At 35.2% G+C, this 13669-nt stretch overlaps 2 pseudogenes; both read left to right on the top strand.

Moving 5' to 3' along the window:
• The first annotated feature begins 34 nt into the window (after positions 1 to 34).
• Positions 35 to 1958, top strand: LOC132309116 (xyloglucan 6-xylosyltransferase 2-like; annotated as a pseudogene).
• Positions 1959 to 12010: 10052 nt separating this feature from the next.
• Positions 12011 to 13062, top strand: LOC132310094 (xyloglucan 6-xylosyltransferase 2-like; annotated as a pseudogene).
• Positions 13063 to 13669: the final 607 nt, after the last annotated feature.

The following is a 13669-nucleotide window of genomic DNA, read 5'->3' as shown; positions in this document are numbered from 1 at the left end:
GTTGGGACATTACATAGGGAGTGAAGTGTAATCAATGTTAGTTGCTGCGTTGTCAAGAAAACCATGTGAAAACCCAGTTGGTGATCACAATCTATTAAAATCGATAAAGAACTATATTGATTATTGCAGGTTACATGGGATTGACGTGTCTTTTACAATATGGCTCTGCTCGTTGCGAAGATGTCTTGAGGTGGAATTATCGTGGTGGATGGATAGTGATGCGATGTTTATGGATATGGAGTTTGAGCTTCCATGGGAGAGATATAAAGATTACAATTTGGTGATGCATGGATGGAATGAAACATTGTATGATCAAAAGAATTGGATTGGATTGAATACAGGGAGTTTCTTGCTTAGGAATTGCAGTGGGCATTGGACGTTCTTGATTTTTGGGTAACGATGGGGCCCAAAGGGAAAATTAGGATGGAGGCGGGGAAGATACTCGCAAGTGAGCTTAAGGATAGGCCAGTGTTTGAAGCAGATGACCAGTCTACTATGTTTTATTGTTTTGTATACTGTTTTATATACTGGTTAGCCAGAGGGAAAAGTGGGGTGATAAGGTTTTTTTGGAGAGTTCTTATTACTTGCATGGTTATTGGGGGATTTTGGTTGATAGGTATGAGGAAATGATTGAGAATTTCCATCTGTGTTCGGGTGATCATCGGTGGCCACCAGTGACCCATTTTGTTGGGTTCTGGCCATGTGGAAAGTTTGGTGATTGCCCAGTTGAGAGATGCTTGAAACAGATGGACTGAGCTTTCAATTTTGCTGATAATCAGATACTTCAAATGTATGGTTTCACTCACAAGTCTCTAGCTAGCAGAAGGGTGAAGAGAATTCGCAATGAGACAAGCAGTCCACTTGAAGTTAAAGATGAACTTGGATTGCTTCATCCGGCTTTCAAATCGGTCAAGGTATCATATACTTAGTTTGGGGCTGCCCTGTTTGCTCTTATGCTATTGGATCTTAAGATGATACGCCTGATCTTTGTGTATGTTGTTATTTTGTAAGAAATGTCCTAGGTCCGGATATAGTAATTTTTTTTTTTTTGTTCCTTAACAGCGTTTTAAGTTATAAATTTTAATCCTTTCCTAGGGAAAGCAAGGCCTTTTTCTTTTTGACAATTCTTAAATTTACCTGCTTTTGGAAGATCACTTTGTTATAAAATTACAGTCTGATGGTATGAGTTTGAATCCATATATGCAGTGACGGAACCAGAAATTTGTTTCAGTGGGGGTGACTTTAAACAATAATAAGGTAAGAAAAAATAAAAAATCAACTAAAATATTAAACTTAGTTATAGATTGATAATATTTTGATAAAATACATTCACAATTGTCCATAACTAGTTTTATGTTTAATAAATGTTGCAACGCTGCAAAATATACCATCAAAGGTAGTAACTCAATGGTATTTTCTCTACCTCTCAAAGTGAAAGTTTCTGAGTTATTTTAAGGAAAAATGACCAACATCACTAAATTTGTATTTCTCAATCTCTTTGACAGTCTAACTAGTAAGACCAATGACAAGGTCACAAGCAAATAAACTAATAGATATACTCTGTCATTTTTCATTTCAATCATAAATTAACTATGACTTTTCTTATTGTCTTAGGACTTACACTTCTTCCATGAAGAGATAGATTGCCAATAAAATGAATAGAAAGAAAATTATTTCTTTAGTTATTCATAGAGAAAGCAGTGGAAGATGAGGGAAGGGATAGTCAAGATAGAGAGTAGAGATAATGGAATTCTTGGCTACTGTTCATGTGCATGGGCGTGAGTGAGAGAAGGAAAAAAGCAATGGGGAAAAAGATAAAAGTTGTGGGAGCATTTATGACATTATTCAAAATTTTATAGGTAACAATTTAAAATTTCACGCTAGAAACACTACCTTGTTTGTTTTGTGCTACCTATTTCATCTATTTTGTGGTGTCAATTCATCTAGTTGTAGCAGACAAGTGTCAGGACCAACATGAGTACATTTGTCTCACCATTAGGTTCTATTTCTTCTTTTTGGGTTATAGCTGGTGTGTCGTCACACTAACGTCTAAAGACGTGCAAAAAAATAATGAATGTGTAATGTAACTAAGTTTTACATTTATAAATGTTACTACTACTACTAACTAAAAATATAGCAAGGGTGAGTAGGGATTGTCCCAAGGGATTGAAGGGCTACTAGTAATGGAACAATGCTTAGGGTTAGTAGGTCGAGCGATCAAAGATAGGTTGTTTGGTTGATTAAACTACAATTAAGATTAAACAAGATCAATACAAAAAGAGTAATTAAAGGATGAAGAAAACAAGAGAGAGAGGTCTTGGGATTTAGAGATCACCATTAAGCATCACTTTTCTATACACTCAATTCACAATTAATGAGGGGGAAAACATATGTTACAACAATAGCGAGTGTGTGTGGTTGTTTTAACAAGTATGGATGATCAATTAAGTATATATTGTCTAAACAACACAATGAATAGCACAATACATCAAACTGAGTCATTAATCATTCTTTAAGCTCACAATCCAAACACATCACATAATTAGAGAAATAAACTACTTGCATTCATAAGTATGGAATATCAAACAACAAGCATAGATTATCCTCCCATTTAACAACTAAGGTAGTTACACTACATCTAAGCTAATGACATGGAAATTAAACTAATTAAACTAAGGGAGAGGCACAATCTATCAAGAAATGAGTATGAACTATCAAATAAATCACAAGAGCATTCTATTAAGCACTGTGTCTTGACAATCTCTAGATCTATAGTATCAACACACATAAACATGCATCAACAACACAAGAGATAGAGATAAACACATGAACATCTATTATAGCATAGACATATGGATAGAATGAAATGATCAATTGGAAGAATTAAACCACACAAATCATTGAATAAACAAGATCTATGTATATAAATATGTCAAAACATGTATTACAACACAAATCCCCTTAAAAGTACATAAATCAAGGTAAAGAAAGCATGCTTAGGGCTAACTCTAGCGCCAAGAAGATGTCTAGCCACTCATGAATGGTGTCCTCCAACCCTCAAGGGCTATTTCCATGGTAGAAGTGCTTTATTCTTGAGGAAGATGGAAAAACTCTCAAGAATGTCTATAGCCTCTTCTTTTTCTTCCTCACTAAGAATTGTATCTAAGACTATAAAAAACTATCTATCTCTATGCGTATATGTAAAAGTGGCTCATATTCCTTATATAGGTAGCTCAAATGTCACACCCAATGTTCTAGGCTCGTACACAATGGCTTCTCCAATGATTGCACAATGAGACAACTTTTAATGAACTGGAGATATATTTTTTTTTTGGATCTGAGAGGTGATCGATCGAACCTGTGCTGTAATCGATCGAACATGGCTGAGATCTATCAAACTTTGGTTGGATCGATCCTCCCATGGCGGCGCCTTTTTAGATAAGGACAGATCTGAGATATTTTGGGGAATGAGACAAAAGTGGTAGGTAGGGTGGTACAACAGGATAAGATGGAATCTTTTCGATCGATCTGAGAATTGTTGGATCAATCGAACTTTGTGGGATTTTTGGATAAGGACAAAAGATATTGGATCCATCTTGGAGAGTTTAGATCGATGAACTTTCGATTGATCGAATCTGCTGAATTTCCACACTTTATTTCAATCTGCTTCCACTTTGCTCCTTTCTTCCATCCAGCTTGAGTTAGCTTCTTTTAAGCTCTTATTTGGCTGAATTAGCTTATTTTGGGGATAAACACCTAAAAAGGGCAATAACACGAAATTAGTTTTAAACGGGAAAGTAAGATAGATAAAGGTCCTAGAATACCTAAGTTTAAGGGGTTTAAATGCACACTTTTCAGCGCTCATCACACCTCCAAACTTAAATATTGCTAGTCCTTAACAATGAACTACAAAGTAAAGGAATGAAATGAACAACTATACAATTATGAATCTAGAAAGTAATAAATGGATAACGCCACTTTCGTAGGGAACACGATTGCATTTAGCACATGCAACAAGCCTTTTAAACCCCTAAGTTACCCCTAGTGGACGAGTGAAGTCTTGTGAGGGTTTCCAAAAATGGTACCCACAAACATTAAGCTCTTTCTCACTAAAGAGGCACCAATATTGCAAACAAGTATTGGGAGAAAACTACCTCAAGTATACAATTTTTCAACTATTTCCAAGTAGTCTCCCAAAATTTTAGTATCAAACAAGCAAGTATGGTCCTCCACACATCAAGAAAATGATCATGCAAATCAAAACAACACTAGAATCCTTTTTGAGTGGACCGGCATCAAGTGCGTTGCTATCTAAGCCAACTAAAAAAATGATCACATCCTTACCATCAAACTAGTACACAAATCTAGTACTGATCATCAAGACAAAGAGTGGACCTTTTATTAAAGCTTTATTGTTCTAGGTGCACTTATTTTTTTCACTTGATTTTTTTTTTTTTAATTTTAATTTTATTTTTAATCCTAAGGATCAAAGATGGAAGCATGGTGCAATGTGTTGATCTATTAAGCTTTCTAGCGATCCATGAGGTCGAGCGTTAGGTCAATGACTCTCAAACAGGACGGCTTTAGGGCATTAGATGTTCAAACACCCCTAAGGACTTACAAGCTCAAATCAACTAGGTTACAAATTAAAACAACCTTCATCTAATCATTTCCTATTTCTCACCTTTTGGGAGAAGTCCTCACCTTTTTTATATATATATATTTTTTAAGTTCAATTATTAACCTAGAGTTTGGGCCCTCCACCTTTCGGCGCGAGAAATTCAGTGCTTGATGAGGCTAGAATCCCGGCTACTCAATGAAAAGGGTTTGTTATCCACCTTTATCAAGAATGAAAGTTTTCAATGCACTACTAGCCCAATTGGGATATAACCAATTCAATAATTAACAAAGCATGTACCCCACAAATGAATGCTAGTGTGTGCCTGTACTAGTGTAGAATCCTAGAGTGAATCTCAAAATAATCACAAAATCAAGATGATGTGGATCACAAGGACAAGCAAGATATCAATCTTTTGAAAAATTTACTCCTAAATGGCATCCACAAGGCATACAAGGAGTATTGGACTCTCAAGTCTAGCAAATTTTAAATTTTAAGCAATATAGTCCTCAAAAGATCAAAATCATCGCTAACATGGATTTCACATCTCAATCATACAATTAAGTCTCAAATTTAAGTAAAATGCAACAAAGTCACCTTACCCCCCAAACTTAAACCGCACATTGTCCTCAATGTGTAATGAGAACAATGGAAAAGATGGAAAGAGTATATTGTAGTGGCGAAAACATGAAGCCCGGCAATGATCCAATATGAAAAAGGTCTCCCCAAACTTAGAATCAACAACCTATTTGAATAACCACACTAGCAAACTCATATCAAATATCAAATGGGATAAGATAAGTAAATCAAGCATTCTTAAGGCAATATAGCACAAGATAAAAGAGAGATATAAGATCAAGCCCTAGTTAAAGCACGAAAGTAGCAAAACTACACATAAGGGCACAACAGTGAAAAGTTTTTATATTTTTCTTTTTATGAAAGCAAGTATATACAAAATGCAAGAAAAATAAAGAATAAAATGTATGAACAAAATGCAAAAAGAAAAATAAAGAAGGCAAAATGTAATGAAAGAATATGTACAATGTAAGAAATGAAAAATAAAAAGTAAGAAAGGATGCAAGAACAAAATAAGAAAGGATGCAAGAACAAAATAATGAAAAATGAAAACAAAAACTTACTTTTTTTTTTATGACATAACAAGTATGTACACACACACAATAAAATGCAAAGAAATAAAGATGCAATAAATGAAAATGCAACGAAATAAAAAAATGCATTTTTTTTATAAAAGTATGTACAATGAAACAAAATACAAGAAAAATATGCACAATGATTGCTAAGTTTAACGTCTCTAGTAAGAAGGGATGCCACTTTGAAAAATCATTTTTTTTTTTTATTATTAATTTAAAAAATTTTTTTTTTTCAAAAGAGAAAAGTAACTAAATAAAATAAAAAAAAGCAACAAAAGTAAAAGAAAATGAAAAATAAAATAAAAATAAAAATAGAAATAGAAAAAGGAAAAAGTCAAAAAGTCAAAGGGGCAAAGCTGTGATCGATCTTGACTTGGATCGATCACACCATGATCGATCTCAATGCTCGCACGATGGGACAAAGGGCATGAAATTTGCAGAGCTTTGAAAATTTTTCTAAGTATAAAAGTGAGATCGATCACAGGGGTATCTAGATCGATCGAAATGTATTTGGATCGATCGAAAAGAGATCGATCTGAAGGGAGCTTCGATCGATCTAATAGGTGAAAACCTGCAGATAAGTTCGAACAATGCACAGAGAGGTGATTTTTCAAAGTTTCAAAATTTTTTATAAGTGTAGAACTAAGATCGATCGCAGGGATAACTGGATCGATCGAGAAATAATTGGATCGATATGGAAGAAAGTTCGCACGATACACAGAGAGCTGATTTCTGCAGAGAATTGACTGCAGGGTGGTTCGATCGATTGAAGGGACACTTGTGATCGATCAAACTGGCACCAAATGCCTAATTTTGAGCTGAAAGTGCAGAAAATCATATGCTAGGCCCCAATGATGGTGACAAGAATAAAGATTGAAAAATGGATGGAAGAATGTACACAAGAACGAAAAATAAAAAGAAATGAGGGAGAAATAGAGTTTTGAAACTTTACGAATACTAGTGTTTAACGTCTCTAGCAAGACATTGGTTTGATTCACTAGTCGAACGAATCAAAAACGGTATATGAGACATCCTTATTGATCCTCTTTTCACATTTCTCATTTAATGTCCCACTTATAACAATGAAATCATCCTCTAAACGAATGACTTGAAAAGAAATGAAAGAGATGATATTGTTCCTTTCATCCACGGTCTTGAAAACAAAATCAATCATGGTTGGTCTTGCCTCTATATTGTGTTCTTGAAACACATTCAAACGATCATTCACTTTGATAATTGGTGAGGCATTGTCTTTCAAAGACTCATTTGAAATATCAAGAAACACCTTCTCTTCATCTCTCTTCTTTTCTTAAAAAATAACCATCTCATCACCTTCCAAGTTAGCTAAGGAGTCCATTAGAGAGTTCACTTCATTTTTGGAGCTTTCAAGGTCAAAACCACGATTTTTATACATTTCAGTAAGGCATGTCTCAAGAGGGTCATTGGAGATAATAGCAGGAAGGCCCTCTTCAACAAGTTCCTCTTCCTCCTCTCCTACCTCTATAATGGTCAACATCTCCTCACTCTCTAAAGTAGCAATGGTGGAGATAAAATCATAATCAAAACAAGGAAAGTCCTTATTAATCATATTATGCTCTATTGGATTAGCCACTAACTCATTTGCTATTTCCTCCTCTACACAAGATAGAGTGCTAAACATTAGCTCACTTGTCTCATCCTCCTCTTCACTCTCATCATCCTCATCTATATACATTGAAGTTCTTGCCATTTTTTCATTTGCCTCTTCCTCCTCCTCTTGACGAGAAAGAGTACTTGCAATTTGCTCAACTGGAGCTTCTAACTTGGCTAACATTTGAGAATGAGAATTAATAAGTGGAGTTTGTGAAATATGCACATCAAGTAAAGCTAACACTTTTTCTTCAAATCCGGGTGAGTAAGGTGATGGAGGTGGTTCTTCATAAAATGGTGGTAGAGGGCAATAGTTATAAGGAGGATTAAAAAAGTGATCAAACCGATAATAAGATGGTGCATGAAATGAATTGAACTCAATCTCATAAGGATTAAAATATGGTGGAGGGACATAAGGTAAGGGGAAGTAATTTTCCCCTAAACTTGGATCAAATAATGGCTCCATCCACATTCAAAATCCAAATGCAACAAATAATAGCCTCCACACGGGCCGATGCTTAGACAAAAATTAAAGCAATGAATTTAGCCTCAAGAAGGGATATCACAAGCATACAAAGAAGTGAAACAATTAAACTACGAGATTTTCAAGAAATGCTCACAAAGGTCCTTAAGCAACTTCAAATTCCAATGTTAACTTTAAGCTCCAATGATTGCTTTAAGATCTAATGTTTGCCTTCCTTGTAATCAGGTACCTAATTGAACAAATAATATCAAGAATGAGAAAAGAATATACAATGGAAAATAAAATAAAAGTAGAAGCAATCAAATGAACACTATTATCTAGTCTAATTCTAACAAAACTGTTAATCCCCGGCAACAGCGCCAAAAACTTGGTGTGTCGTCACACCAACGTCTAAAAATGTGCAAAAGATAGTGAATGTGCAATGTAGCCAAGTTTTACATTTATAAATGCCACTACTACCATTAACTAAAAATATAGTAAGGGTGAGTAGGGATCGTCCCAAGGGATTGAAGGGCTACTAGTAATGGAACAATGCTTAGGGTTAGTAGGTCGAGTGATCAAAGATAGGTTGTTTGGTTGATTAAACTACAATTAAGATTAAACAAGATCAATACAAAACGAGTAATTAAAGGATGGAGAAAACAAGAGAGAGAGGTCTTGGGATTTAGAGATCACCACTAAGCATTACCTTTCTATACACCCAATTCACAGTTAATGAGGGGGAAAACATATGTTGCAACAATAGTGAGTGTGTGTGGTTGTTTTAACAAGCATAGATGACCAATTAAGTATATATTGTCTAAACAACATAATGAATAGCACAATACATCAAACTGAGTCATTAATTCTTCTTTAAACTCACAATCCAAACACATCACATAATTGGAGAAATATACTACTTGCATTCATAAGTATGGAACATCAAAATTGTCCTCCCATTTAACAACTAAGGTAGCTACACTACATCTAAGCTAATGACATGGAAAATAAACTAATTAGACTAAGGGAGAGGCACAATCCATCAAGAAATGAGTATGAACTATCAAATAAACCACAAGAGCATTCTATTAAGCACTATGTCTTGACAATCTTTAGATCTATAGCATCAACACACATAGACATGCATAAACAACACAAGAGATAGAGATAAACACATGAACATCTATTCTAGAATACATAGATATATGGATAGAATGAAATGATCAATTGGAAGAATTAAACCACATAAATCATTGAATAAATAAGATCTATGTATATAAATATGTCAAAACATGTATTACAACACAAATCCCCTCAAAAATACATAAATCAAGGCAAAGAAAGCATGCTTAGGGCTAACTCTAGCGCCAAAAAGATGTCTAGCCACTCATGAATGGTGTCTTTCAACCCTCAAGGGCTATCTCCATGGTAGAAGTGCTTTCTTCTTGAGGAAGATGGAAAAACTCTCAAGAATGTTTATAGCCTCCTCTTCTTTTTCTTCCTCTCTAAGAATTGTATCTAAGACTATCAAAAACTATCTATCTCTATACATATGTGTAAAAGTGGCTCATATTCCTTATATAGGTAGCTCAAATGTCACACCCAATGGTTTAGGCTCGTATACAATGGCTCCTCCAATGATTGCACAATGAGACAACTTTTAATGAGCTGGAGATATATATTTTTTTCGGATTTGAGAGGGTTCGATCGATCGAACCTGTGCTGCGATCGATCGAACATGGCTGAGATCTATCAAACTTTGGTTAGATTGATCCTCCCATGGCGGTTGGATAAGGACATATCTGAGATATTTTGGGGAATGAGACAAAAGTGGTAGGTAGGGTGGTACAACAGGATAAGATGGAATCTTTTCGATTGATCTGAGAATTGTTGGATCGATCGAACTTTATGGGATCTTTGGATAAGGACAAAAGAGCTTGGATCCATCTTGGAGAGTCTAGATCGATGAACTTTCGATCGATTGAAGAATTCTTGAGATCGATCGAACCTACTGAATTTTCACACTTTGCTTCAATCTGCTTCCACTTTGCTCATTTCTTCCATCCAGCTTGAGTTATCTTCTTTTAAGCTCTTATTTGGCTGAATTAGCTTATTTTGGGGATAAACACCTAAAAGGGGCAATAACACGAAATTAGTCTAAAACGGGAAAGTAAAATAGATAAAGGTCCTAGAATACCTAAGCTTAAGGGATTTAAATGCACACTTTTCAGCGCTCATCAATAGCTATCCTGGGAGCCCACTTTATGGCATATGGATTAGGATTATAGCAAACAATATTTTTGCCTCACTATTCAATGCACTCTTGTTTGTCAGCACTTGTGTGTTTCATCTTTCTTATCTGGTTCTCTCTCAGAATTAGATGTTTGGTTTTTAACAAAAAATAAACAGCCGATGTGATGTTTATATATAAATTTGTGTTTCTCACATGAATTAGGGGCTATTTCTGGTAGTTGCATATATTTTTGCTGTTGTGACTTCATATGAACTTCCAGTGCCAGCTAAAAATCTTAGATATATCAAATGTAGTACTGGAAGGCTTTGACATATATATGTATTTTATTTTTCTTTTCTTTTGCTAGGCAAGCAATCGACACACTCACACCCACCAAACTACTCCATGGAGGCTTCAATGGCTCATTTCCTTTGGGGAGGAGAGCTCGTCCCAATTAGGCCAATGGCCCAGTGGTAGAAGGGTTTTATTTTGCGGTCTCCTTTCTTAGAATTCCATTAAAAAGACAATAACAATGTAATGGGTACTCGTGAACCTGGTCTTTTTGCTATGTTGTTTAAATGAAGGCGAGAAATTGTCAAATAAAGAATAAAAAAACCTCAGAAGGTGAGAAATTTTTTCACCTGTTGTTTAATGTTATGCAGTTAAAATTGTTCATCGAAGCATTGATTCGACGAGAATACCAGGATGATAGCAGGAGTTGCAGCTTGGTATACTTCTTGAGTCAGATTTTTTTAAATACCTGGCAAGAAGCTTACACACCCACTTTATCCTTATAGGGATTTGAACCCTCAACCTTCTATTTTGGAAGGTGAGTGGGTACCACTAGGCATAGCCTTTGGTGGTTTCTCTGTTAGTCAAGTTTCATGGGTTGGGGATAAAATTGGATATTTTAGAGTTCCGAGTAGGGGTGCAAATAGTTTGGGTTAGTAATGATTAGAGCCAGACATAGTATCGGTCAACCTTGATTGTTTCTCAGGAAAATGTAACCAAAAACGGATTGACTAGCTAAATTCGGTGGTTCAGATTGGTTCTTGGTTACTTTTCTTTTTAGGCCTGCCTGATTTATAGTTTTAGATTAATACATTTTTCTTTCTACAGTAAGAGCAGCAATATATATTGTTCATACTTCATTCAAGCCAGATTGATGTAAATTGATTGAACCTGTTGCTTTTAATTATATGGAAGAAGAGCAGAGCCCAATGGTGCCGAAACCATCCACAAAGGAGATTCTGGTAATATTGAATTCATTATAACAATTTGAAGCAAAATTTATTATAACCGAGTTTATACGTTGTTTTTGTTATTTTGGCATGCCATGCTTATAGTTAAATTGAAATGGAATCAAGAGGAAAGACAGTAATTCCATTGATTTTATGGCTTCGGTTTGTTAAATAAACTAAATTTCATGCTAGTTCATCTATTTGTTGGAAGTATCAATTTGCTGTAATGAATTGCGTTGCTTATTTATATGCACTATAATTTTTCTCATGCACATTTGTTACAATAAATAATCTGGCTCAAAAACAGCCTATGAACATGGAAGGAAAATGATAGGCTGAATAATAGTTAAATTATCATAGTATGCCTAGTTTTATTTATTTATTTTTCACTGAGTATAGTATGCCTAGGTTGATTATACAACATATATGAATACATGTCTCTACTTACTGCTTAAATCACGTGTATGAGAACTTTAACCCGAAGAATACAACCTCTTTTATCAGCTCATTTCTATTGCATCACAACCAAAGCAGATCACAAGTTTCCTAAGTTACTCAGGTTTTAATACTAAATTTGTAAAATGTGGGTCTATTCACATATCAATGATGGTACATTACATAGTAAGTGAAGTGTAATCAATGTTGGGGCTTTACATAGGGTGTGAAGTGTAATCAATGATGGTTACTGGGTCACCACCAAAACCGTGCAAAAAGGTGACCACTATCTATTGAAATCGATAAAGAAAAAGATTGATTGTTGCAGGTTACATGGGATTGAGGTCTTTTACAATATGGCTCTTCTCGATGCAGAGATGGCGGGGTTTTGGGCAAAGCTGCGATTGATTCAGAAGCTGCTGTTGTCACATCCTAAGGTGGAATTCTTGTGGTGGATGGATAATAATGCGATATTTATGGGTATGGGTTTGCACTTCCATGGTAGAGGCATAAAGATTACAATTTGGTGATGCATGGATGGAATGAAAAGGTGTGTGATCAGAAGACTTGGATTTGATTGAATACAGGGAGTTTCTTGCATTGGAATTGTCAGTGGGCATTGGAATGGGGCCGAAAGGGAAAATTAGGACAGAGGCGGGGAAAATACTCACGAGTGAGCGTAAGGATAGGCCAGTGTTTGAAGCAGATGACGAATCTGCTATGGTTTATATACTGATTACACAGAGGGAAAAGTGGGGTGATGAGGTTATTTGGAGAGTTCTTATTACTTGTATGGATATTGGGGTATTTTGGTTGAGGCATAAAGAAATGATTGAGAATTTCCATCCAGGTTTTGGTGATCAACAGTGGCCGTTAGTGACCCATTTCATTGGTTGCCAGCCATGTGGAAAGTTTGGTGATTACCCAGTCGCGAGATACTTGAAACAGATGGACCGAGCTTTCAATTTAGGGGATAATCAGATACTTCAAATGTGTGGTTTCACTCACCAGTCTCTAGCTAGTAAAAGGGCCAAGAGAATGCGTAATGAGACAGAGTCCACTTGAAGTTGAAGATGAACTCGGATTGCTTCATCCGGCATTCAAAGTGGTCAAGGTATCATCTTCTTAATTGATGCCATCCTTTTCACTCTTATCAATTGGATCTTTAGATGATATGCCTGATCTTTGTGTACGTTGTTATTATATAAGTAATGTGCTAGGTCCGGACTGATAGTTTTTTTTGTTCCTTTAACAGTATTTTAAGTTACAAATTTGAATCCTTACCTAACGAAAACAAGCCTTCTTTTTCACAATTCTTAAATTTAGCTGCTTTTGGAAGATCACGTTGTTATGAAATTAGAGTCTGATGGTATGAGGTTGAATCCATAAATGGGTACGCTGTTAGCTGTGAATTTACACTTTGTTTAGTAAGTCAAGTATGTAACCTTTTGCATGATAAATTACCACAATTAACTAGTTACAAAAAGATAACTTACCACAGTTTTTCTTTTCCATATCTTGATGGATAATACGAATTATTATAGCATTATCTCTTTCACTATAAATTAGGATCACTAGTTTGTAGGGTAATTTGGAAACTAAGGTTGTTTATTTTTTTGTGCTACTATTGGATGATATGAACTCCTAAGAGTCCTATATGGTTAAGTTTATTGCTTGATCTGTATGTGTTTAAGCAATTATTTTGTTGGGGGCGTAAGAACGAAAATTTCAATATTAGAAACACTACCTTGTTTGTTTTGTGCTACTTGTATCATTTATTTTATGGTGTCATTTCATTCTATTTGTACCTGTTTCGTATATTAGTGGTAGATTTGTTTCACCATTAGGTCCTATTTTTTCATTCGAATTATAACTATCCTGGTAGCCCACTATTTGGCG

This window comes from Cornus florida, unplaced genomic scaffold, assembly GCF_030987335.1.
Source record: "Cornus florida cultivar Cherokee Brave unplaced genomic scaffold, ASM3098733v1 CherokeeBrave_3.0.0_Hap2_Chr05, whole genome shotgun sequence".
Classification (NCBI taxonomy): domain Eukaryota; kingdom Viridiplantae; phylum Streptophyta; class Magnoliopsida; order Cornales; family Cornaceae; genus Cornus; species Cornus florida.
This window is presented reverse-complemented; position numbering and strand designations above follow the sequence as displayed.